The sequence below is a fragment of the Lissotriton helveticus genome, chromosome 5_1, assembly GCF_964261635.1.
Source record: "Lissotriton helveticus chromosome 5_1, aLisHel1.1, whole genome shotgun sequence".
NCBI classification, from domain to species: Eukaryota; Metazoa; Chordata; class Amphibia; order Caudata; family Salamandridae; genus Lissotriton; species Lissotriton helveticus.
Window position 1 is genome coordinate 1,624,076,692 of NC_136065.1, and position 26,792 is coordinate 1,624,103,483.

The 26,792-nt window shown below is 47.2% G+C and overlaps 1 protein-coding gene across 1 annotated transcript in view; it reads left to right on the forward strand.

Moving 5' to 3' along the window:
* LOC144755655 (granzyme-like protein 1) overlaps positions 1–26,792 on the forward strand; it is a 210,604-nt gene that overhangs the window by 13,244 nt on the left and 170,568 nt on the right. The gene's annotated exons all lie outside the window — the stretch shown is intronic.

Below are 26,792 nucleotides of genomic sequence, written 5' to 3' on the forward strand. Positions count from 1 at the left end.
CACTATCTCACACGATTCCAAGCACTCTGCCTTCAGGATTGTTAAGGCCTGCCATAGGAGTGACTGATAGGAGATCTGTGTGTCCATTTTAGGGTTAGATATAGGTATACTATATCTAAAGCAAAGGGTGAGTACACCACCTTGCCCCAGCTGTCGTGCAGCCAGTTGTGTCAGTTTAGTTAGTCAGCCCAGGGGTGGCATAATACATGCTTCAGCCCCTGGGAGACTTCTGGGTACACCTCAGCCCTGGGTACAGGGACTTGGAGAGGGCCCAGTGCCAATTCAGTACCTGAGTACAATTTGGATAGAGAGAACAGCTAGGCTGTGGGTCTGATTAGCAGGCCCACAGCCAGGGAAAGTCGTAAACCAGTGCAGCAAAAAGCAAAAATCTGGGTGATCATAGGATTGCAGACCCTACTCTCCTACAAGAATTGATCAACTAAGATTAAATCTGCGAAACGCACAACGTTATTCTCAAATCTGCAGCCAATGATTTTTCTGTCATCTGCCTGCAGAGGCTTTGATGGTGTCCGTGTGCACAGCCGCGGCTGGCATGTTATGGACTACCGGGTGGGCGGGGACGTGGGGAGGGGGATGGGCAGGGTGGGGAGTAGTAATGTATGGATTATGGACTTTAAAAGGTAAGTAGACATAAAACGAATTTCGATGCACCCACTGCATCGCATTTGGTGATGCAGTGTGTGCAACGAAATGTGTGTTATTTATTTTTGTTTACTTACCTTTTAAAGTCCGTAATCCATACATTACTACCCCCACCATACCCCTCCCCCTCCCCACGTCACCGCCCGGCCGGTACTCCCACTACCGGCCGCGGCTGAACACATGGCCCCATACATGAGCACCAGTTACGTTACACAAGAACACATTCTTTTTTTTTTGCATGCTGGTAGGCACGGGTAGATGACGTGATTTGCCCAGAATCACATGATGTGGAGTCAACCCAGAGGCTCGAACCTTGGCTTCTCAGCTCTAAAGTCGGCAGTCTAGCCGTGGGACCGCATTGTTCAAAGGGCGGCTGTGAGTGAGCAGCAAAAGAGATTGCAAGATCATTAACCTCCGCCTTAAAAGGTGGCCAGGCCTTACCAACAGCCGCCCAGCCCGCGCAACTCCCACAACCCCGCAGTGTCTGCCAGAAGTCATCTTTTGATGGGCCAACCCCCAGCAACAAAGGGGGCACTGCCCGAGAGGCCGCCATTGCCCTGGAGCACCCAATGTGCTCCTCGTCTCATATGTGCCCATGGTTGCCCCCACCCCTCCACCCGGTGGCACTGTGCTACTCGGCGTAGCCAGGTTTCTGTAGTGATTTGTTTCTTTGCATGTTGTTCTTCTGCTGGCGCAGTCTGTTTGTCTCACATCAGTGTCTGCAGAGTGTGTCACGCCCCAACAAGACTTGCCTGCAGGAAACGTGTGATTGAAGAGCCCTAGTTGGCCGACATCCAAAAGCGCCTAGAAGAACCTTTTGCCAGCACATCTCTAGGCCCAAATGACCACATCTGTAAACTGGCGATGGCCCTGGACCGAAAGACAATGTTTCCAAAGGCAAAAGATGGTTTGAAGATGGTAGAAATGTTTCCACTAAGACTGGCCAAAAGAATCATAAATATTTCATGCACACGACCTTGACTAAGCAGCCATAAAAACATTACTTCTTACTCTATTCTATGTAGCTGCACTTAATCACTGTCACTCACCTAATTGATCAGGATTTAAGGGCATTATGGGTACAGACTGCAATGGCTAAAAATTGTATCAAAGGCACTGAAATGAAACACACAATTGCGCTATACAAAATCATTACCTCTGCCTTTGATTCTTCCAAAATGGGTAAATAGAGTGCCACAAAATGGCATCTTGACAAATTGACATCTGTTAGTTGTATGGCCCGCAACTAAAGGCTGACTGCTATCTGCCGTGGGAAAATAAAATTAATACTGCAGATGCTGTGTTTTGTGATAGACGTTTACTAGGTTTACTGAAATGGTTGCACATAAAACGGGGGTCAATGCGTCCAAAATCTGAGTGGGTCAACGCCAACACGCAGGAACCTCCCCTGTCTGGAACACACACACACACAAACAGCTGCAGTGAGTGAATTAACCAACTAAACTTTCCTACAGAGTACTTTAATTTGTATTTATTTTTACTTTAAGGCCAAACGTTGCTGAATAATTTATTCTTTTTAGCCACGTCTCAAGCCCTGCCCCCGGGCTCCATTCCATGGCAGCCAAGCACACATCAGCTAAAGAATTGTGTGCGTCCTACAGAAGTCGCGTGTGGTGTGCAAGGGTGTGGGGGTCACAGCTGAAACTCCCTTTTAGGCCAGTAGAAGTTGCGCGCCTGCTCATCTTTACCCCATCCCTAAAACTATCTTGAGTGGGGCACTATGGCAGCTGCCCCTCTGGAGAAGAAAGACCCCTTTGGACCAGTAAATGTAAAGGCAAGTCCTTAATTCCACTCTTCCACTCCCTGCTATAAGTGCGGTTCAACAGCCTCACGTCTCTCAGAAGCTCTTAGTGCCCAGCCTTGTGAGCCAGGGCTCCTGTTTAAAGGGACAGAAAAGCCACCATTCAGAAAGTGATACACAGATCGCGGCCCGGCCCTTCTATGCTATCACTCGAGCCGGCTCCATTACTTGTGATCCTCTGGCCAGTAAGCACTTTTTAATGAGTGCGCAGCTTCTCTTCACACTATTGACGCCGGACGTGCATGATTTGCTGTGTTTCAGATTTTACATCCGAGTCAAACAGAAAATGGATTACAGCGCTGCAAAACGTCCATAAAGAGGGAAATGTACTGCCATCTCTTCGCTTGAAAGAGTTCATCCGCAGATAACAGCTCCAAAGCCTTCCTTTTGAAAACAAGTAGAGAAGAACTATAAAAAATCCCTTTTAAACAAATGCGTTCATTTCAGTTTAGACAGCACAGGAATAAATCTCCCATTACGCATAAACCGGCAAGAATAGAAAGTGTGTCATAAACAAGGTGATGAGAGAGAGGAGGGGCACCACACCCCCAACCATTTGTCAGCAGGGTCTGACACGTCCATCAGGCAATTAAGTGCGAGCCGAGAAGCGGATGAAAACTGTAGTTAGGCACCGCTGCCTCGGGGCTACACGGAAGTGACCATAGGGCCAACAGCCAATAGAAATCAAGAAAACAACAGCAATGCCAAACTTAAACCAATCACGAGGGGCAGGAGAAATTACACGGAGGTGAAGCTAATATACAGATTACTTTAAGTCTCGCTGAGATAGCGCAGGCAGCGCATGCGCTGCCAAATACGAGACCTAAAAGAGGGTGTACGTATCTAACAAAGAGTGAACATAACAGGAGAGATTGAGACATTCTGTAAACCGCTCTCCCTTCCACAGGCCGCAATAATATTTAATTCACAGTCTCACAATTTCAGAATTAAATTTTTTTTTACATTAATTATTTAGAATCATTCACTTTATACAGCGAGTAACCATTGGCAAAGCCTTTTTTCCTTGCTGGTTTAAGTGTATGCAAAAGGAACAATTGACAAACGGAATGCTGAACAATTTAAACATTCATCCCCAGTACAGAAATGTGGCCTAAATCCACAATTGTTTGCTCACCATACCATTCCAGTTTGGACCCAGCCATATGCGAATCAGTCTTGACCCTATCCCGAACTGCCAGGCCAGGTCCTCCCTGGACCGGAAACAAGCATCCTGGGACCGTTTTCGGGGTATCATCCCTCATCAGCCAGAGTGACGTCTGTTCCTTCCTTGCTGTGCCACTGTATTCAAGCTATTCTGGCTGATGAGAGGTGACACCCTGAAACTGGTCCCAGGATGCTTGTTTCTGGTCCATGGAGGACCTATATTGGCAGTTTGAGCTGGACTGTTCCTATGAGGCACAGGTCAAGACTGATTATCATATGGCTGGTTCTAAACTGGAGTAGAGAAGTGAGCAAAAGAACAACTGATTTAACCCTGATCTCTTGACTGAGGTGAACATTTGATTTATTCAGCATTCCGTCTATCATTTGTTGTAGCAGGTCTTTTGTGTATGTCAGTTGTTGTGTTATATTTCTGGATGCAATAACAGAAAGCACAGCTAGAAACCAAAACACTTTTTGGGTGGCTCACCCTGTGAATCACAGAAAGGTAGTTTACCTGTTTAAGTCATGCCCTTAATTACTTAGGCCACACCCCTTTAGAGATCCCACATATTTTCATCCCACTTAAAACCCTGGTCTTAGGTTACTGTCAGGGCCACTGGAATCATGCGGTAGGAGAGGCCCAAATTATGTGGCAAGAGAAGGCAATTCATGCGTCATAATGTGGCACATTATCTAATAGTATATCTTCATTATTTCATCATATTTAGGTCGAGCCTGGGCAGCGCTTGCGCTGTCTCTACGAGACCTCTTGTATTCAGGTTTTTGGGGGTTTAACTCCACCTTTTCTTTCTATTTGCTACTTCGATTGCTCTTCAAAATATCTTTGTTTCTACTAGTTTGTTACCCCTCCTTATCCCGTCTTTCTCAATTTAGTTACTGCCCATGGTGCAGTGCTTAACTACTCAGTAGCCATACACTGGTGGCCTTATCTGTTAGTTCAGGCACACTCTTTTAGGTCTTGGCTAGGCAGCGCATGCGCTGTCCTGTGGTGAGATGCTGTATACACCATAGTGGGGGAAGCTCCACCCACTTTCCGCCCATCTTTTTGATTGGCTTCATTCATAAAATCTGCACTCTGATTGGTGTTTGCCTTGTTAGTCCCGCCTCCTGACGACTATGTCGTCATTTTTCTCCTTCGGAGGCTATTGGCCCCTTTACTCAAAAACTATTTTCTGTCCTTTGTCCTCCCCGCCGCACCCTCGCACAATTCGGCACTTTTCACCACACCCTCACCCCCCCACTCGCATTTGTGCCTTCTTAAACTACCGCACTCCTATTTTTAATGCAAAAGTCATATTGCATTGCAAATACTTGTTTGAAAGTAGAGCGCAGTCATTTAGAGGCAGGCCCCGGTACCGGAAACGAACCCTTGGGTGCTCCGAAAGATTTTCTTTACAGCAATCAGCGCTGCACTTAGTTTCTTGCTAACTCACTCTCTTGCATGACATGCCTGGCGCTGCTGCATTACCATGTCATTCTCGCCACCCCCTGATCTGGCAGAATTACCCACAGTGCACTTTCCCAGTGGCCAGTGGGTTGGGGGAACATAGAGGAAGCTTACTCCCGCTTGAACCTTAGGCTGAACTTGTTGTGAGTGTGAAAAGGGAAATGTTTAGCTGTTCGAGGCGCTACTAATGAACTCTGAGGCGGTGCTTCTGAGCAGGGAGGCCGCTTACCCCTTTTGTTTGAGAATATCGGGGTGTCTGTCCAGAAAGGACGCAGATGTGTGGCTGTAGAGAAGAATTGCTTGTTTTCCATAGTGTTGGGGGTGTCCTGTTGTGTCGTTGAGCACAGAAGCACAGGTGACCCTTGACCCTGCTCGCAGGGCCGGTCGCTCCACACACCGCACGGCTCCCTCCCGTGTGTGACCAGGACTCGCGCCCTCACCGCTGCTGCCACGAGCCCGCCGCTGCACCTGCACTCGTGAAGTATTGTTGCTGACTGCCCGTGTTTTTTCTCCTGCATTGTGCCCTGTTTAGTGCCTGTTGCCAGTTCATTTTGTTTATTTTGTGCTCTCCGTGACTGTTTCCCGCTTCTGTGCCCCCCTGCTTCCCACCGCTGCTCCCCTGCGGCCCAGCCCCTTTTCCTTGTATGCCACGCTCCCTCTGTCGCTCAGTGGCCACCCCGCTCCCGCCTCCCAGCTGCTCCTCCCTCCCACTTCGCCATTTATGGAGGACACCGCTCGGAAGCGCAGCGGACGCGTGCAGCGGGCTCGTCGATGGTGCGCCGAAGGCGCACCAAAGGCAAGACCGTCTGCGCCCGTCCACGCCCGTCCGCCCCTGAACCGCGCCCAGTGCCAGAACCCCTGGACCCCGCGCCCCCCGCTACGCCAGACTGCACTACAACTCCAGCACCCTCTGCGCACTCAACACCGGACGAGCCCACCCCTGCTACCGGGCCACCACGAATCGCACCCAAGGACCCTTCACCTGCCGCAACTGCGGCTACACCAGCATCCAGCCCACCAAAACACCAGCCAAAGAACCCAACCACCTCCGCTGCATCCTCATCAACACTCGCTCCGCTCGCAAACACGCCATCGAACTCTGGGACCTCCTAGACTCCACCGCCCACGACGTCGCCTTCCTGACGGAGACCTGGCTGAACGCCACCTCAGCACCAGACATCGCAATAGCCATCCCACAGGGCTACAAGATCTCCCGCAGAGACTGCGCCAACGGAGTGGGAGGTGGAATCGGCATCGTCCACAAAGACTCCATCAGAATCTCAACTAACACCGACGACACCCTCACCACCGCCGAGCACATGCACTTCCAGATCCACACCGACACCAACACGACCCTCAGAGGAACACTCATCTACAGACCTCCCGGACTCCGACCACAGTTCAGCGACACCATCACCGACCTCATCAGCACCCACGCCCTCGCCTTCACGGACTACATCCTCCTCGGGGACCTGAACTTCCACCTCGAGAGCAACGATGACGCCAACTCCACCGCCCTGATCGACAACCTCCCCAACCTCAGACATAAACAGCTCATGACAACACCCAACCACGCCGCTGGACACACATTTGACCCCATTTTCTCCGCAAGTCCCCACGTCTCCTTCAACTACACCTCCGAACCCCACTGGACCGACCACAGATGCGTCCATTTCACCTTCAGGAAACCCCCCACACACCACTGCACCCAACAGCTGCCGCACCACTGCTGGGGCAAGGTCACGAGGACCAACTGACGACCACCCTTGCCCGGAGACCACCCACCGACCCCACCGACCCAGACACCGCCGCAACCAACCTCACACAGTGGATCAACGACTGCGCCAACACCCTCGCTCCTCTCAAGACCTCCACAACCAACCACACCAACAAGAAAGCCACCTGGTTCACCGAAGACCTCCGGATCTCCAAGCACACCTGTCGGAAGCTGGAGAAGAAATGGCTCCACGACCGAACACCAGACAGCCATACAACCCTCAAGAGCGCCACCCGCAGAAACCACCAACTCATCAGGACCACCAAGAGGACCGCCTTCAAGGACCGCCTAGACCACAACGCGCACAACACCAAAGAGCTCTTCAGCATCGTGAAAGAACTCTCCAACCCCAGCTCCAACACCAACGACATCCCACCATCACAAGACCTGTGCGACTCCCTGGCTGCCTTCTTTCACCGCAAGATCACCGACATCCACGACAGCTTCAACTCCAACCCCCCACACCCACCACCGAGTCCACCACCCCCGCGACTGCCACCCGCACCAGCTGCCTGATCACCTGGTCCAGCGTCAGCGACGAAGACACCATCAAAACCATGAACTCGATCCACTCTGGATCCCCATCGGACCCCTGCCCTCACCACATCTTCAACAAGGCCAGCGCAACCATTGCGCCCCACCTCCGGAAAACTATCAACTGCTCCTTCGAGACATCCACCTTCCCGGAAAGCTGGAAGCACGCCGAGATCAACGCCCTTCTGAAGAAGCCCAAGGCGGACCCCAAGGACCTCAAGAACTTCCGGCCCATCTCCCTGCTCCCGTTCCCGGCAAAAGTGACAGAGAAGATTGTCAAAAAACAGCTAACCCGCTACCTCGAAGACAACAATATCCTGGACCCTTCCCAATCCGGCTTTCGGAGCAACCACAGCACCGAGACCGCCCTCATCGCCGCCACTGATGACATCGTGACCATGATGGACAAAGTAGAAACAGCCGTCCTCATCCTCCTAGACCTATCAGCAGCCTTTGACACAGTTTGCCACTGCACCCTATCAACACGCCTCCATGATGCCGGTATTCAAGAGAAGGCCCTGGCCTGGACCACATCCTTCCTCTCCAGCAGAACCCAGAGCGTCTGCCTCCCACCCTTTCGCTCAAAAACCACCGAGATCATCTGCGGCATCCCACAGGGATCCTCCCTCAGCCCGACGCTGTTCAATATCGACATGGCTCCTCTCGCCCACGTCGCGCAACAACATAACCTCAACATCATCTCCTATGCCGACGACACCCAGCTGATCATATCCCTTACCGAAGACCCCTGCACCGCCAAAGCCAATCTCCACAGAGGAATGAGGGTCGTAGCCGACTGGATGAAGGACAGCAGACTGAAGCTGAACTCAGACAAGACGGAGGTCCTCATTCTCAGACGACTCCTGGTGGCCCACCTAGCTAGGCACATCCCCGAAACCCACGGACCACGCACGCAACCTGGGGGTCATCCTCAACTCCACCCTCTTCATGACCAGGCAAGTCAACGCCGTCTCTGCGTCCTGCTTCAACACCCTCCGAATGCTCCGCAGAATCTTCAAATGGATCCCTATCGACACTAGAAAAACCGTCACCCAGGCCCTCATCACCAGCAGACTAGACTACGGGAACGCCCTCTACTCAGGAACTACAAACAAGCTCCTGAGACGACTACAGCGAATCCAGAACGCCTCGGCTCGACTGATCCTCAACGTCCCCCGCCGCAGCCACATCAGACCCCACCTGAGAGGCCTGCACTGGCTCCCCGTCAACAAGAGGATCACCTTCAAACTCCTCATCCACACACACAAAGCACTACACAACACTACACAACACCGGACCCACTTACCTCAACAACCGACTCAGCTTCCACACCCCCACCTGAAGCCTCCGCTCAGCTAACCTCGCCCTCGCCACAGTCCCTCGTATCCGGAATACCACAGCCGGCGGAAGATCCTTCTCCTACCTCGCCACCAAGACCTGGAACACTCTCCCAACCAACCTACGACAGACTCAGGACCTGCTGGCCTTCAGAAGACTCCTCAAGACCTGGCTCTTCGATAAGTAGCGGCCCCCGGCGCCCCCCCCCCCCAGCGCCTTGAGACCCTCACGGGTATGTAGCGCGCTTTATAAATGTAATGATTGATTGATTGAGAAGCCAGAAATAAGGGCAGTTTAATACACAAGTGCTTTCCATACCCAGGCGCCGGGCACATCCACCTCTTGGGCACCTAAGCGCTCCGTGCTAGCCATACATTTATTACATGGGCGCAGTCTTGGCGCCCGACCTGGCGCGGCTGTGGGGCGTGAACGATGACATACCCCCGGTGCCCTTGCGCGTCACTGTAATCGGGCATTTTATTCACGCCGATGAGAGCTGCTCAACACAATCAGCGCTCCGCGAGAAGGCGGGAGTCCAAGACTGACTACCGGGCCGTTTGGAATGCTGCCGAGCTACTGGCTGATTTTATTGCAGTGGGGGCTGATTTCGTTAATGCAGACCTGCGTGTGATTCGAAATAATAAATGCAAAACGAATTTCGTTTAGTACACGCAGGTCCCCATCAACGAAAAATACCCCAAGCTCAGCAGCATTCCAAACTGCCCGGTAGCCATTCCGGCCCTGACTGGAGGGCTAATAGATGGATGAAGGATGCAGCTGAGAGACCCTGTACAGGTGCTACCGCTAGCACCCACTGCCTCTGATGGCATCACCAATAAGACAGCCCGGTGGGTTAATGACGTGTGAGATTGATGGAAAGAGCTCGCCGCAGGAATCTCTCCGTAACCTGCAGGCTACAGATTTGAAATTCAACATTCAACCCTGCCTTTCATCCTTCTGAGGTCGCTACAAAAGCTTTATTCTTTAGCTTAAAAATGAAACCTATTTCTTTGTAATTATTTCATTTCTTATTAACGTTTTTTCCAAACAGAAAAGAGAAGAAGCAGTATATGATCCGTTGTCCCATAAAAAACACATTATTAATACACCATAAACTCCTTTGCATCAAATCAGAGAAAAGTCACGGGTGGCGTGGGTTGAATAACCTTGTCTGTAATTTTGCTCACATTTTGCGTTTTTTCAGTTTCTTCATCTTCAGCTTTGCCTCTTGCGGGATTATCTTGAGTCCTTAATTCCTTTTCATTGTTTTAATGCTGTCTGCTCTGCCTAATATTCTTGGTGAGGGGGCACAGTGGAGTGGGGGTAAAGCAGCTGGGGCACTGGCCCTACGCAGCTAACAGGAGGCAGCGTGTTTGTAAATTACGAACGCACGTTCTTTTAAACACCAACTTGAAAGTGACATAAAGGGGCCTGTTTACCTTATTATACTCTCTAGCAACAAAACCAGTTGCACATCCTCGAGTAACCCAGCAAATGAAAAGTGCTTCCTGATGGTTTGTGCATGCTCGTTACCCAGCTGTGCCATTCCCACTTCGATTTCTATAGTAAAACGAGTTTCCCGTCCTTCTGTATACGGGTATGACTATGTCATGAAAGTACGGCAAGCATGATGTGTCTCTAACGCTGGGCGCGATTAAGCAAGCAGTCCCTCAAAAATGACAGAGGTGGTTGGAGTAGAAGGGTGCATTAACACGAAGCCAAGAGTAGGGTGAGAGCGGGAAGGGGCTGCACGTGTCGTGTGTTGCCAAAGTCCTTTCCTAGGCTTGCCTGGAGCGGTTGTGTATTTTATTGTCTGCGTTGCGCGATACTTCCTGAAGTTTGCTATAATTATCTTTTCGATTACATCAGGATGCGTTTAATTCTGCGCACTATTTAGTGTTCCTTTTGTATTATCTTTGTGTTTTTTTTATATCGCACTGTCTTGAACTTCAGCTAGGGTACCAGAACACTTTCTAAATGTAGGAAGCACAGTATATGAAAATATTCATGTAGATAAGGCCAAGCATACCCATCTCCAAGAAAATACTCCTAATTATTATTGCTGGTGAACATCTGTTAATAAGTGTATTCTCTGTCTGTAATGCATTTTTAACTCCTTTACAGGACCACAAGAAATTCTTAATTTGATTGTTTCTTTTATGTAGTGACACAAAGTACTCCGTAATATTCTCCATGCCTTTAAAGAAAGTCTCACTAATTAATGCAAACACGTTGTTGCTCCTTCGCGCTCTCCAAACAAAATCATTCTCTAATGGCATTAGCAAGGCTGGCTCTACTGGTGCTCAGTTGGTCTAATGAAAAACACCCGTGCAAAAGTGAGGTTTGAAGAGAGGCCCCACCAAGAAGTTAGTTCACAGATATGCCTGGCTTTACTTCATTTTGACACTTTGGCTCTTTGTTTGGCCCAGCTTCTCTATGAAGTCTGTGCTTTGCCGAACACTCATTGCCGTTTGATAAATGAACCTATTTGTCTGCTTCACTGTTTGAATATTACAGAAGATCCTTTGATGGAGATGGAAAAACTGCCTGCATGTAATCATTTATATTTACTTTGAATTCATAAGCAGCCCATCTACCCCCTTGTTAAACCAGTGTCCAAATTCCCCTCTGGTGAGACTTGGAACATGCTTAAATGAGCTGTAGTCTCTGCCTCTTCCTCACTTAAGAGATTGATGAAGGCATAGAGCTACACAGTTCTTTAACACCCTACAGACGAACTTGATTCTGTGCCTCTGGCTTTTCCTGCATTGGAATGCATGTTTCAGCACTTAGACCCGCTCAGTTTTTAACTTGGGCAGCCACCAGATACCGCCAGGTAGTCAAGGCTTCATCTCTGACTCCATTGGGCAACCATCACAGGTAAAGGTAGCTGAGAATTAATTTTCTAGTTTATCATGCGGCTGTCAGGTCGCTGCCATTTAGAAACTGCAGTACATTTGATGGAAGTCCTCTCTCTGCCTCCAGTCACCACTCGGGCATGGAATCAAAAATACTGTCAGCAAATGCTATCTGTACAAGCGAAGATGAGCACATGAGCTCCATGCTAGGATATGCTCAGGATTTTGCCAGGGGCCGTTTGGAACCATGTATTTTCCAGCGCTCATATGTAACTTAACAGTGACTTCAGAGCGCTGAGGTCAGTGGTCTGGGAGCTGGTTCTGAGCTGTGCTAATCCTGTTTGGTTTCAGGTCTTCAGCTGGGATGTAGAAAACTCACTACATTTGGATTTGGCGAGGTAGCCTACTTGCATGGGAAAACAAGCATTGGCATAGCCAATAGGTCTCTCCTTTGGGACCTTATAAGTATTTAATTATGCAGCACAATATCCTTGGTGCAACATCAACTGGTGTATGGCTAAACACTAACAATGTCCTAAAGGCGAGATCTATTGGTAATGCCAAGGCTTGTGTTACATTGCTTTTATTGAGAATTCCTAAAGTCAGACCAAATCCCTTTACTAATTTTTCATGACATATGTTATACATCTCGGGTTGTGGACTTGAAAAAGGAGGACATATTTGTGAAAATATTATTGTTGTAGCAAAGCGCAGATGGGTATACTTCTATTCTCTAATTATTGTCAACATGATAGTGAAACAGAAATTGGAGCTAGTTGTGTGGATACAAATTGAGTAAGTAGCAGAGACTGTAGTGGAAATACATTAGGGATAGAGGAGGACCAAAGAAAGGTGACTGAAACATTTGCATTTAAGGAGAAGGGCTAAGTGGTGATTATGAGTTTGCCCTATTTAGGGCTGTCAGCTTTCTCCCATGATGCACACGCTGGCTTTGTCAGCAAATGTTTCCTCTGATGGCCTGAAGGAGTTGGGTCCTTCGGAGGTAGTGTCATTACGTCCCACGCAAATTATGGAATGTACTTTCCCTCACAGACCTGCATTTGGAGAAATTCACTGGGAGTTGCGCTAGGGACCCTGCATTATGACTGACAATAACCCTGGGTTTTCTGCAAATAACCTGCGATTATGCATCTTGTTCAGAGACTGATAAGCAGCTCATTTGCAGACCAAAGTGTAGGTGAGGCTGCAAAGCAATCGGTGTGCAAAAACCTCCTACAGTATTTTTACTGCACCTTAAAACATTTTGAATTGATACAGCTGAAGTTGTGTGCATTACACTGCATTAAGCCCGTGACAACTATTTGTTTCAGCACCATCACTAAATACGAAAGAAAGTGAACATCAGTGGTTCATATGCCAATGTGGTTCTCAATGAGTGCAGCACTACTGAACAGCACTATGCTTAGTTTAGAGTACCCTTCAGTGGTAGTCCTCAATTGTGTCACATTTGTGTATCTTTGCAGATCCTGCAAATACCCTCACCCTTTATTACATTTTCCAGATGTTGACCCATTTATAATGTTGCCCAAAAACGTTCAGCAGAAGTGTGGAACACGTCACAGGGTACTTACAGATTGAGTCAAACCCTGCATCTCAAATAGGATTCTTCTGCTACAGTTTATATGTATGTACTGAATTATTATTGAAAAAATGCAAAGAATGAGAATAGAGCAAGCAGGAAATCTGCATATGACTTTAATATATGATTCAGGGTATTGCTTATATTCCTTGACAGTGGCTCGTTGACTTTTAACCTCTTCAGAGGAGTGAAGTAATCCCCAGAGAAAAGAAAGCCTTTTGACTGGTCTCACTTCTACAAGCTTCCTTGGTTCCCCTCTAGGGAAGTGGAAGCTTATTCAGTATGCACACAAAAAGACGAGTTTAAAAGGCATATGTGCATTTTGATTTTGTCCACGACATTTTGTTGTCTGGGGACCAGGCTCTGTAGGCTCTTTTGACAGGATACTAATAGGACGGAACACTGTGTCGAGAATCTCGAAAATAAACTCATCAAAGGAGAAAGAAATTGAAATGTAAAAGGTAAATGTAGTTTAGGATCTCGTGACCGGCCGGGCCCTTTGTATGTACCATACGTACCTTCACGAATTGATAATGTACTGGTGAGCTCTCGTCTCAGGAAGGCCCCAGTGTTGGTAACTGCTCTCTAGGTCTCTTCTCAGTGCTGGTGAAGTTCGTTATCTGCTTAAAGTTTGTAAGACGTGTTTAAAGTCTGTTTTACTTAACTAGAGAATCTCACCACCCTACATTAACTAACACTTCCGCTGCTCATGCTGTAACTGCTTTACTACTAAAACTGCTGCATTACTATTTTGCTACATCTGAAGTCATTGCTAACCTGCTAACTTATTCATCTGATACTAAACATAGTATATTAATCTATTTATAATAGCAACTACACCACTAAACTCATTAATATGCAGAGACCAATTGGCATTGCCAATGCTTGTTTGTTTTACTTTCCGTCTTGTGTTACTTATTGCAGCTTCGCACTGCTTGCTCCCTCCCCCAGGCGAGTATCACATGAGGAGAGTGCATTATTGCCACCTCTACGCCAGTGCAGGGCTTACGCTCAAGCTCCCGTACATTGAGCGAAGGGGACAGAGCCAGACTGGGAACCAAAACTGGCCCTGGCAAAGAGCTCAGCCAGCCCCCTTGGGAGCTGCCAAGCTTTTTGCGAGGGCCGGTTTAGACCGATTTTGTTGCAGGGGCTGACTTTGCAGCTATGCTGTAAAAATGGCGCTATAACAAAAACGGCTCCCAGGGGCCCAAAATCGTCCCCCACCCTAGCGGTCTACCGGGGATACGCCCGGTGCACGCTACGGCCAGTCCCGCCCTGGAAGGGGAATTGATTTAAGCAGTGAGGATAGCCTTGTTAAATGGGGTAATATTAGCTGGAAATGGCAGGTAAATATTTCATTTGGGTGGCTTGCCTGATCTGTTTATTATGCTGTGTGTTCGTTCTTTCCATTGAAGAATGTTGCACACCAGTTACCGAAGAGCTCAGTTGCCGCCCTGGCCAGGTGTGGCTGTGTGCTCCTGTGCCATTTGTGCACTGTCCGGTGCCCCTGGGACCTAAGCAGGCGTCCACAACCATGTGCCTTTGTGGGCAGAAGAAGGAATTCCCCGAGATTAATTTGCTGTATTTAAAGTGTTTGTCTTTTATTTCTTCACACTGCTCTTAATCCGAAAATGCAGCTACACCAATCTCCTTTTTTTCTGCGAAAGGAAAATATTAAAATCCATGAATCATAGAAACTTCGTGGCAGTTGTGACAAGTGCACTGATTTATAAATAGAATATAAATACTCACCTGGCATGTCCAAGTCACAAAGTGAATGCTTAGCATCATTAGAGACATACACATTTGGGACTACTTTCAACTCAACATCAAAATGATTTTTCCTTCTCCAAAGAGAGAGGCAATGTTGCACATGTTACAGTTAATTTAATTTCAACTATCTGCTGTGTTGAAAAGTGCCTGACAAACGTCTGCTGGGCCCAGGTCTGCTTCGTATACAGACATTTACATGTAAAAACGTTAGTTTGGAATTAAATCAAGCTGAAGTGATTTTGTGTCAAATACACATATTTCTTTGCACAAGCGCCCTGGGAATTAATCACCCTTCGGGGAATGGGGTAAGTCTCAGCGCTTGTTACCTGCAAGCGCTTCGAGGTGGTGGAGAAAGGGGGCATGGCCTTTGTCTACCTCTCACCAATCCCACTGCGTGGGGCTTACTGGAGTTTAAAGGAGGCTAGTTGGCCCCTAAAGGACCCCCAGCAGTGAAGGGGACGTCAATCCCCATCCAATAGCGTGCCAGGGAGTGCGTTTGTAGTGTGGTGGGCAAAGTGGGTGTGGCCTGGTATGAGTACTTAACAATGCTGCTGTGTGGGGACTGACTGCAGGAAATAGGTTGGGAAGTTGGCCCCAAGGATGTCCTTGGGGGCCAACTACCGCTCTTGTTACCTACAGTAAGTCCCACACAGTGGGTTTGCTAAGACGTCTTCGGAGGCCATGGCCCCCTTTCTCTACTACTCTGCAAACGTGCCTCGTGGCAGACTACGGGATGGGAGATGAAGTCCAATTTAGTCCTGAGGGATTTTGGGGACCAAGAATCCCTCGTGGTATCTCCTGTAAGTCCTATGCAGCGGAATTCCTGAGCGCTGGTTGGACGCCCAACACCCTTTCTCCACCCCTATGCAAACATGACTACTAGTTAAAGTAGCATATTTCTGCTCCTCTGACTTAGATGTAATTTTAATCCGCCTGCCCTATTATGTACTAGGGGCTTACAGAGGAGGTCATGCTAATCACAGGGGTACCCGAACGCATAGTGTTCCCTAGTGTATGTAGGTGTTTTCACTGTACTCTAAGTGTCTTTTAGCATAGTACTGGCCCTAGGCCTGGTTAGTCAGGCAGTTACCACTAGTACCCGTCAGAAAAAGTTGTGGGCACAGGATGATTTTGCAACAAAGCCTCCTCTGCTCCTCTGTTGGTTCTTTCTGCACACTTCTTGCTTCTTCCAGCACTTTTCTTTGTCTTTGTGGACTTCTGCTGCTTCTTTCTGCTTTTCTTTTGCTTTCTTTCTGTGCTTTTGTTTTCTTTCTTCACACGTCCTACCTCTGTAGGCATAGATAGAAAGTAGCATTTCAAAAACCTTTGAAATTAACTGAAAAAACCACAGGTTTCAGGCACGTTATAGTTAGAAATTAGCATTTAAAAAACCTTAGAAATTAGATGAAAAACCCATAGGTTTCAGGTGTGTTATAGTTAGTTGGACATTTCACTCATACAAAACCATAGAAATTCCCCCGTTATAGTTAGTTCAGCTAACTATAACTCGCGTCCCTGCAATGCACTGCTGACGACGTCACATATTACATCACTCATGACATGGTCAGTGACATCACTCATGACATCACTGATGACATCTCAAATGACATCACTGATTACATCATCCATGTGATAGAGTGGCAGACCTCTCAAAACAATGGACAAACCAATACCAGTTACAACATACCGAATCACTAATTACAAGATCTACACACACATCCACTCATTAACCAAAAGTCCTATACAGTCACTCAGATATGCACTCACTCATCATATGTACTCATACACCTATACATACACTTACATACCGCCACTCATCCATAGAGTTACTCACACACATAGTCACACATGCTGCAAAGAAAGTACCAAACATCCATTTACTTGTATATACAGTTATACACACACCACTGCACTCACTTCTACAAAAACATACTTACTCTCTTAAACAATCACTTATAGAAACACATACTCATTTATACAGGTACTCTTCCAATCTCTCACTCTCACATATACTCACTTACATACACCAATAGTCACATATACTACTTTAAAACATATGTAGTTACTCATAACGACACTACTGAGATAGTCATTCACTCACCAACACACCCATTCACACCCTCATCCACCCATACAGTCCTGCACACATGCTGTCTTTAACACAGAGTGACTCACTCATTCATGCATCTATGCACAAAGTAATTCCCCAATGAACCACACAGACTTTCAGACACTCATACTGATACTAAAAAAAACAACTAATAACCCATATAGACACTCATGTAGCTACTCACCAACCCATGCTGCCGTTTATACACAAAGTGAGAGACTGACACAGATATTTACACATTTAAAGATTACTCACGAACCCATGTATTCACTAAGATACACTTAATCAGTCAGTTATACAATCAGTTTCACACAAACAAAATCATACATTTAGACACTTATCTTCCCACTTATTCTTCTATCGACCTCGACATATACATATATAAAATATATTTAAATTTCACAAAAACACACATTAACTGGGTGATGTCATCAGTGATGTCATGAGTGATGTCACTGACCATGTCATGAATGATGTAATATGTGACGTCATCAGCAGTGCATTGTGGGGGCACGAGTTATAATTAGCTGAACTAACTATAACGGGGGGGAATTTCTATGGTTTTGTACGAGTGAAATGTCCAACTAATTATAACGCCCCTGAAACCTATGGTTTTTTCAGTGAATTTCTAAGTTTTTTAAATGCTAATTTCTAACTATAACGTGCCTAAAACCTATGTTTTTTTCAGTGGAAATATATATACATATGTACAATAACACTAAGACAAGCGTGCAGGAGGGTGAATGGGAGGGCGATAGGAGTGTAGAAGTAACTTTCACTATGGAGGAGTTAAAAACGGCGATTCGAGGTCTTACCCCCAATAAAGCACCAGGACCTGATGGAACACCCCCAGACCTTTATAGAAGCAATATAGATCTCTGGGCACCAATTTTAACAATGGTCATTAATGCAGCTATTAGGTCCGGCCTACCACGTTCTTGGTCCACCGCACTTATTGTGCCGATTTTCAAGAAAGGAAGCAGAGAAGATCCCAAATGTTATAGGCCGATTTCTTTAATCGATGTCTCTGCGAAATTATTAGGGCGGGTGATCTTGAAACGACTAATGGACTGGACGGAGGAACGCCATACTATAGTGGATACCCAGTATGGTTTCAGAATGGGCAGATCTACTAGTGACCAGTGTTTGAACCTGTATCTCTTAACGGCCAAATACACCAAAGCTAGCAGTGGCACGATTTTTATGGGGTTCATGGATTTGGCTGCTGCTTTTGACAATGTTAATAGAAGCAAATTATGGGCCATGATGTACAACATGGGAATGGAGGTGGAGCTCATCAACATCCTAAAAGAGCTCCATTGGAACACCACGTCCAGGGTGCGCTTCAGCACAGAGGGGGGGGCGAACTGAGCCTTTCCCTTGTTCAGGAGGCGTAAGGCAAGGATGCATCCTTGCGCCTTTTCTCTTTTCACTGTATATCAATGGCCTTGAAAGCAACCTCACTTCCCTTGCCGTGGATTGCCCGAGAGTAGGATCGCGTCAGATCCCAGTACTGCTATATGCGGATGACGCGGTCCTCCTGGCCCGCACATCGAGCAGCCTACAACAACTGGTAAATGGCTTTGTTAAGTTCATGGCCGACCTGGACCTGTCGGTAAATCTAAAAAAATCCTTTGTTATGGTGGCCGGCAAGAAACCAGCTAAGAAGCCTGTGTTTAAAATAGGGACACACACATTGGAAATAGTTAATACTTTCCCCTATTTGGGTCTCCTGCTGGACAGCGATATGCATTTTAAACCGTTGGTCGAGGAACACTGTTCTAAACTGGTGTCTTCTAATGGGGCAATTTTAAGCTTTGCGCACAGATTGGGACGTTGGTGCCCTGAACAAATAATGACTCTGTACAGATCAGTCACAATGCCAAAGGCCCTTTATGGTGCAGAGGTGTGGGGATTCAGGGATGCGGAAAAGCTGCAAACTGAAGAAAACAAGTTTCTTCGTAGAATTCTGAAAACTCCACCTTCCACTGCGGCTGATATTGCCCACTCAGAACTGGGGATCCAATACATCTTGGATCACGTGAAGATTAGGCCAATCACTGCCTGGATCAGAATATGGACTAACCCAGAGGTTGAATTGAGCAGGGAAATCACCAAAGACTGTCTGCAAAGGGACAATGCCATGCAAATCCCTTGGTTAAAATATGTTAAAAATACCTTGATAAATATTGACCAGTCGCATGTCTTTTACGACCTGTCGCCAATTACAAATAATTGTAAAATGACCATAAAGAAATTGCTTCTAGAAAAGTTTGCAACAACCAGAGCAAACTCGGCAAAGGCCAAGACGTCAGTAATTGCACATGGTTTAGTGGCCAATGGGGTGGGCATGGAACCGTATTTGTTCCTGATCCATAACCAACAGGCAAGATTTTTAATGTGTCGTTTTAGGCTCAATCTTTTACCTAATATTTTAGCCTATCCTTCTGGTTTTACTACAACGATTGAGCAGAAGGGGGCCTGCGGCTGCGACAATAGGTCTCCGCAGGACACCCTTCATTTTGTACTTTTATGTTCATTTTATCAACTGCCTAGGCGCCGATTCCTGGTCCACATTCTTAGAAACAGAAACTACGCCATGCGAAAGCGGCCCTGCTATTCCTTCAGAAAGCTAATGATATGTATACCTTGTGTGCGATCTCAAGTTTTTTTAAAGTAGCTGTTAGACTCAGAAATACAAGAAATTGATCCAACTGTGAATAGGAACTCATGTCTGCCCCTATCTGTGATTTATATGTCCTGCTGCTGGTGCTTAATTTTATTTAACTGTTTTTTAAATACTAGTGTAAAGTTCAGAAATGTAATTTAATGACATTTTAGGGCTAAATGAATTGTCACAATGTATTGTTAATATGTATTTTTATGATGATTTTTAATTGTCGAAATAAAAACTAACTGAACTGAACTGATACATACATATATATATATATATATATATATATATATATATATATATATATATATATATATATATATATATATATATATATATATATTCCACGAAACAACCAACTCCTTCTGGATCTCCTCCGACCCGTGAGAGGTGGCGTGCACGTCGGCGGAGTAAAGCCGACAATTTTCTGCTTTCTTTACCAAAGTTCGTAAAGCACGCTCTCAGGACATATATATATATACGCATTTACTAATGCTCTGGTGACACACATCATTGGTGTAAGCAGGCACACAACTAACAGGAATTGAGGTCTGAGCCATGTGACCGCATTCCGGCTTAGGCTGCCTCCCACAATATTTATGCTTTATTTGGTTTGATTTGAGCATAAAAGTAGACTGCCCTTATCTTCGTCATGCATGTTGAGAGCAGCGTCTGAATCACCAATTTCAGCATCACACTGGTCATTGTTGTAACTCTAAGATGGGGTTTGCAAAGCTACAGTCGTGCAGGTGACTTAATTTGAAAACCTTAAAGACCTGCAAAATTAATAAAGCAAGCTGTCCTTGTTGTCTGTTGCTCATTGTATGCCTCGGTGCTTTGAGGCGATTTGACCCAGTAGGTCAAGCTGGGGTACCAGGACTAGCAGAGCGCTGTTGAAAATGCTCCCAGAGACTCTGAAGCTGGCTGTTAGAAATAGGGTTTCTGGTTGGCTAGGGTATGCACCTAAACCAGGCAGAATGTTCTGGGATGACCCTGCAAAAAGGGCCAACTCCAACACTGACACAGTGCATGTCGATTCCCAACTCACACTTCTTTCTTTCATTATAAATTCTATGGCTCTTTTCCACTTCCTTCAATGCCTAACCGCACATATTTTCCTTCCCTTCTTAGTTGCTTTTTTGTATGCTTTGTTTTTCTTCGGTCCTAACTCCCTTGTGCTTCATATATGTCCCAATCTCTCTTTCATTCTCACAGCCTCTGTCTTCCTCTACTTCCTGTTCTCTCAGCCCTTGTCTCTCTATCTCCAGAGGCCCTCTCTACTTTTCACTGTTTATCTATAAAAAAAAATCCTGTTTCCCTCCTCCTCTCTCCTCCCATCTCCTTCCTCTGCACTTTCCTATTTCCCCCTCATGCTTCCAATCTTTTCATTACTGTTCTCTCCTGTTCTTCTCTTTTATCTCCCCGCTTTCCCTCCCTTCTTTTCCAACCCTTTGTACGTACTTGTCAAACACTCCATTCTTAGTTTATTTCACCTCACTCCTCCCGTTCTTATGCTCCCTGGCCAATTTTATCTGAATTGCTCCCTTCCTTTCTCTAGCTAGATAATCTATTTCTTTCTTTCTCATCCCCTATTTTAAGTCTCACCTAGGCAGTGCTTATGCTGTCTCTTCAAGACATGCTGTATTGAGGTATGGACTTTAAGCTCTGCCCATTTTCCGCCCATCTTTTCATTTGGCTCCTGTCCTTTGTAAATGGTGGCTTTTATTTCACCAATAGGCTTAGTGGTTCCTCCTTAGTACCTCCTTTTCACCTGTAGTAACCTCCCATGAGGACTCCCACTGTTACATGTGTTGTTACTCTGAATGTTTTAATTACAGTCTGTGAGCACTATTTTCTTAAATGATGTTCTTCTGCCTGCTGTTGCAGTCAGGATACACTCTACCACAACCTATTTATTTTTTAAACACCGCGGCGCGCCTGTGAAATTTGAGCACAAGTAACAAAACCAGTCAGTTATTTCAGTAATTACTCCAAAGCACCACTTAGCCTCATGATTCAAAAATTAAAATAATGTAGTTGGACTCGACTTCCATGTTTTGTAAAAACCACAGCAGTGATATGGCCATCCATGTCGTTATGTAGAAGAGTGGGAACATTCAGGCTCTTTTCTACAGGCAAATCTCACCACTCCTGTTAGATGGGATCTCTGGTTGGCTAAGGCTTGTGCCAAAACCAGGCAGAGACCACCACTCTAGTCAGGGCAAGGGAGTTACATGCCACAGATAAACCCCGCTCACCCCCTTGGTAGCTTGGCACGAGCAGTCAGGCTTATCCCGGTGGCAATGTGGAAAGCGTTTGCGCAACACACGCACACAGCAGCAACACCCTAGGCACACCACAAATGGAACTCCACACAAGGTTATATAAAAAATAGCCTTTGTATTGTCATAAATACATTAGAAACATAATCACATAATATACACTGTGCCAACTGGCACTAGGCAATATTCACAGGGGACTATATACACCTGACAGGGCCAATTTGCCACTGTCAGGACTATCACAAAGTGGAAAGAGTAAATGTAAAACTTATAATAAGAGTATATCACAACCAGTAACTACTGGTATAATACTGCACTGAGAACTAGATCCGGTAACATAAAACAAGGGATGCACAAATCACCTTGCACATGAATCACATTAGGCATAAACTACATTACGCCCAAACCTCGTTAGCATAACACATTATGCGATAGGCATTATAGTAGGCATCAGTACAATATGCCATACCTGTAAGCATGAGCACCATCCTATAAACACATTGGGCATCACATTAGCATACTGTCCCAGGGGGGCGTCAGCTATGCTGGGCTCGGTGGTTTCTGCTTGTTCCCAGGGGGAGGCGGACAAAGAAGATACAGAGTCCTTGATGAGGGAACGTAAAGAAGGCTTTATTTTAATGTAGGAACGTCTCTGGCGGCTCGTTAACCTTTCACGAGCAAAGGCGGCAGAGTCATATGGGGGCTTCTTCGGGATATCCAGGATGCCTTAGAGTGCAGCAGGAACGGTCTTCGTCTCGTCTTCTCTCCTCTCGGGACATGCAAACAAGGGAAAAGAGAGAACTTGTCAGGCCGTCGGTTGTACACTCGTGATAGGGGCCGGGGGTGAGGGACACCAGTGAGGGAGAACTTAGTACACTCCGGGCAGACGGTGCTCGTGTGGGAGGGTAGGTGTGCAGGGAAGCATACATCCACTGATACTCGCTCTCACTCTCGGTCCGTAGGTTGGACCCTTTGAGACACCCAACCCGCTACACGCCCCCGTACCTGTTGGAGCCACGCCCCTCCCGGGGATGCGTGGCAGGGCGAATCGTGGTACCGGTGGCCTCCTGGCTGCGTCTCAGGTCCGGACTTCTCGTCGCTCCGTCGGTCTTCTCCCTCTCGCTTTCGGCTCTCTTCCTGCTCCGTCAGTTCTCCGGCGTCTTCCTCTTCCTGGGAGTTGTCCGTCGCCTCTTTCGCTACGCTCTCTTTTGACCGTCCATCCGGGTCGTCGAGGGGCGGGGCCACGTCCACCCACTGTGGAGTCTTAAAGGTATCGCTGTCTTCGTCCGTAGGCGGCCAGTTGTATAATGGCTCGTTGTTCCACCAGGGATCCGGTCGCTGTGGAGAGGGAAACGTAGCAGGTAACATGGGAGCAGGCTCCCACCAAGCACAATGTTCGTAGTCCTTCCAGCCATCCCCGTTACACATACACACAGTGTGCCCCAATCGGGGTCCCCACCCACTAGAACTGGCCCCAGGCCAACTGGCCTCTCTCAGGGGCTCAAATGCCCTTTGTCCAACAATGTCAGGGCTGGCTGCAAAAGCAGCAAAGCAAAGTGCACAGGTGCACAGCCTAAACATGGCAGCTACCCACTAAATGCTGGGCAGCTGTGACAATGAGCCTGAGCACCACTCCGGGACTCAGAATTTCCACTGACCCAATCGTTGCAGCGGCCCGCATATGCGGTACCGCTGAGTCCAAAAGGGGTCGGAGCACTCACTGTGCTCTAAGGGCAGCCCCAAATGTTGCAGCTGCCCACTGACAAAATGGGGCAACCACAAACCACTGGCGTTTCTGGTGCCACTCTGGCCCCAATGCTGCTCTCCTCCCGGCCTCTCTCACCAGGCTCTTTGGTTACTCCCTCTAGCAGGGGGAGGCCCCATTCACCGGGCTCTTCTGTTGTAGGCAGGAGCAGGAGTCTGGCGGCTGGCTCTTCTCCGGGGGACTCTGCTCCTCCCATGGCTGCCTCGGGAACCTCATTGGGAAGGCTCCTCAATGCGGGGTAGGCTCCCGCTGGAGACGTCCGGCACCACATGCTGGGCTCACACTGCGGGAGCCATGCCTTCAAGACCTTCCTTCCCTTCCTGCTTCCTGGCCAAGCCCCGCCCACAAGCAGGCAATAACGCATTCTTCTCTAGGTTGCTGCTCGTGGAGCCAGCGGCAATTTCTTTCCTCCTTCTCTGTCTGCAATTGCGGGGTGGGGTCCTGCTTAAAAAGAAGACACTTGCGGGGTGGGCACCCGCTATGTGTATAAAAATGTGGAATAAACAGCAAAGATGCGGGGGGCACACGCTCGGTGCACAGAAATGCAGGGTGGGCACCTGCTCCGATTCCTGCAATTGCGGGGTGGGCACCCGCTGCCTAATTATGTATAAAGCGGGGTAGGCTCCCGCTACAGGAGTGCACAAACTGCGGGGTGGGCTCCTGCTTCTCCCAGCATCCAGGTGGGGGAATCCCCATGTCGGGATTTCCTTGAAGCAAGCTGCAGTTCTGTCAAAATCAAGATCAAAAATAGAGGTGTTCTCCTCAGTAGTAATAAGTTAGCGCCCCACGAGGCGCTAGGTCCAAGGCAAAGGTCAGGGGGCCCAAGGCTGCGCTCAAGCAGGCCAGCACACAGGGACCTCCACCAAGAGGCAGTCACTTGTGGCGGTTCATCCTGGAGCCCAGCTGCAGCAGCCCCCAGCGTCAGAACAAGCACACTATTCATGGGGTCACAGCCCCTTCATTTATAGGACATTTCCCTTTGTGTCACAACACAGGGTGTGGGAAACCAGATGCAACTGGTTTTGGAGCACTCTATTTACCAGGCTCCTCTTCCCTATTGTTAGGTGGGGGCTCATCATCAGACACACCACAGGGGGGTGGAACCAGCATTAACAAAGGCAGGCACTCTCCTATTCAGGGGCCAGGGACTTCTCCTCCCACTACTCAAAATATAGATGTCCCATTCAGCCTAGCGCTGACTCATCCTGCCCCTCCTGGAGCCACCCACACCTCACCAGCCCCTGTCACTCAAAAGCCAGACATGCAATTCACATCAGGCAAGCAGACACATAGCACACAGAAATGCCAACTTCTAAAAGTGGCATTACTAAAATAACCACAATACATCTGCGCACACCATTGAGCAGCATTTATTAATACCATTTCACACATACCAGACTTGACCACACTGCACCTCTCATATCAGGATTTACCACTGACACACATTCATCAGGGAATCCCCCATGCATTCCTATGGGTGGGCAGGCCAATCACACTAAATGTAACACAGAGCGCACACACTTTATACTGGACAACAGTGATAAAGTGCATAGAGGCCTAAAACCACCAACACTGCACAGGAAAAAGGCTAGGAGACAGGCAAAAAGTTTAGGGGTGAACCCGCCAAAAGGGCCCAGTCCAACAACTCTTCGGTACAGGTTGAAAGATTGTTTGTATATATTTAAATCTCTCATGCCATAGTTTAACATGCACAAGGAAATCAAGTTAGTGCTTATGTGGAAATGTGGGCAGTGTGGGAGTCGCATTTACCTCTCATTTACAGAAAAGAGGTTCTGTTTTGTTTCATATAGGTACGCTAATATGGGCCCGGGTAATATCATACACCGTCACCTACATTATCTCCCTTATACTACACAGTAACAAGCATTTAGGATTGAACCTTTACCTAGTTCTAGTCCTGGGTGCAGAAGGAGGGGTTCTCCTAAACAAAAGAGTCCTATAACTTCATCAATAGACTCACACATTATGAATGAATATTCATAAGGGTTCTTGAAAACCAGGCAGGGGCTACACCACCTCCCCCACCATATCTACGTACAAGGTTCATCCCATACGTCATCCTCAAATCCAACAATGGCTAATACATGAGACAAGGTACAAACAAGCCCTAGATATTTTCTGCATAAATATGACACATCTTGCTAGTGTTAGGCAGAGGGAACCGAGACTTCCAGGCCTACACACTGACCAGAGACGCTGAGGCACCTGCATGCAGACGCTTCAGCTGACATTGGTCTGAACATCACTTGCAGGGTGTCCAACTCAAGACCAAAAAGGGCTCCTACATTTTCACACTTCAGGTAATAGGGTTCGACTAAAACCTAGAGGGATTCTTGGTTTCACCCCTACTCACATGCTAGGTACACTTAGGTACATCAAGATAGGCATCGTTGGAGTACACACGCTTTCTTTTATCATGCATTTTATATCCATGTATTTGTATTTATTCATGCTTATTGCAAAATGGTAGAACTGTACTATCCATTTATATTCATTGCACTGCTGATAATAGATATCTGCTACTGTCTAACGGTTATTGCAGCCTATCTATTTTACACTACAAGAACAACTGTGCAATAAATACTTATTCTAACATACCTGACTGTTTCTTCTGTGTAACTCTCTAAGACAGAATAAGTGAGTAGCAGTGAGCGAAATGTAGTACATTGTTTCCACGATCCTGAGGGATCAAGGTTGTCATGTTCTAAGGTTGCCAGAACATATTCTATCCCCAATAAAAGGAGACACTAGTGGCACTGTCAGATAGCTAATGCAAACAGGCTACCATTTCTCAGTGGGGGTGCTCAGAATCAGTCTGCCACCAACCCCACAGTTTATGTTATCCGAACGCGCTGGTCCTGTATGGGTAATATGCGAACTACATGACAGTTATGTCTGGTGCCGATTATTGTAGTGTAAACAATATGCTACATCACAGTTCCA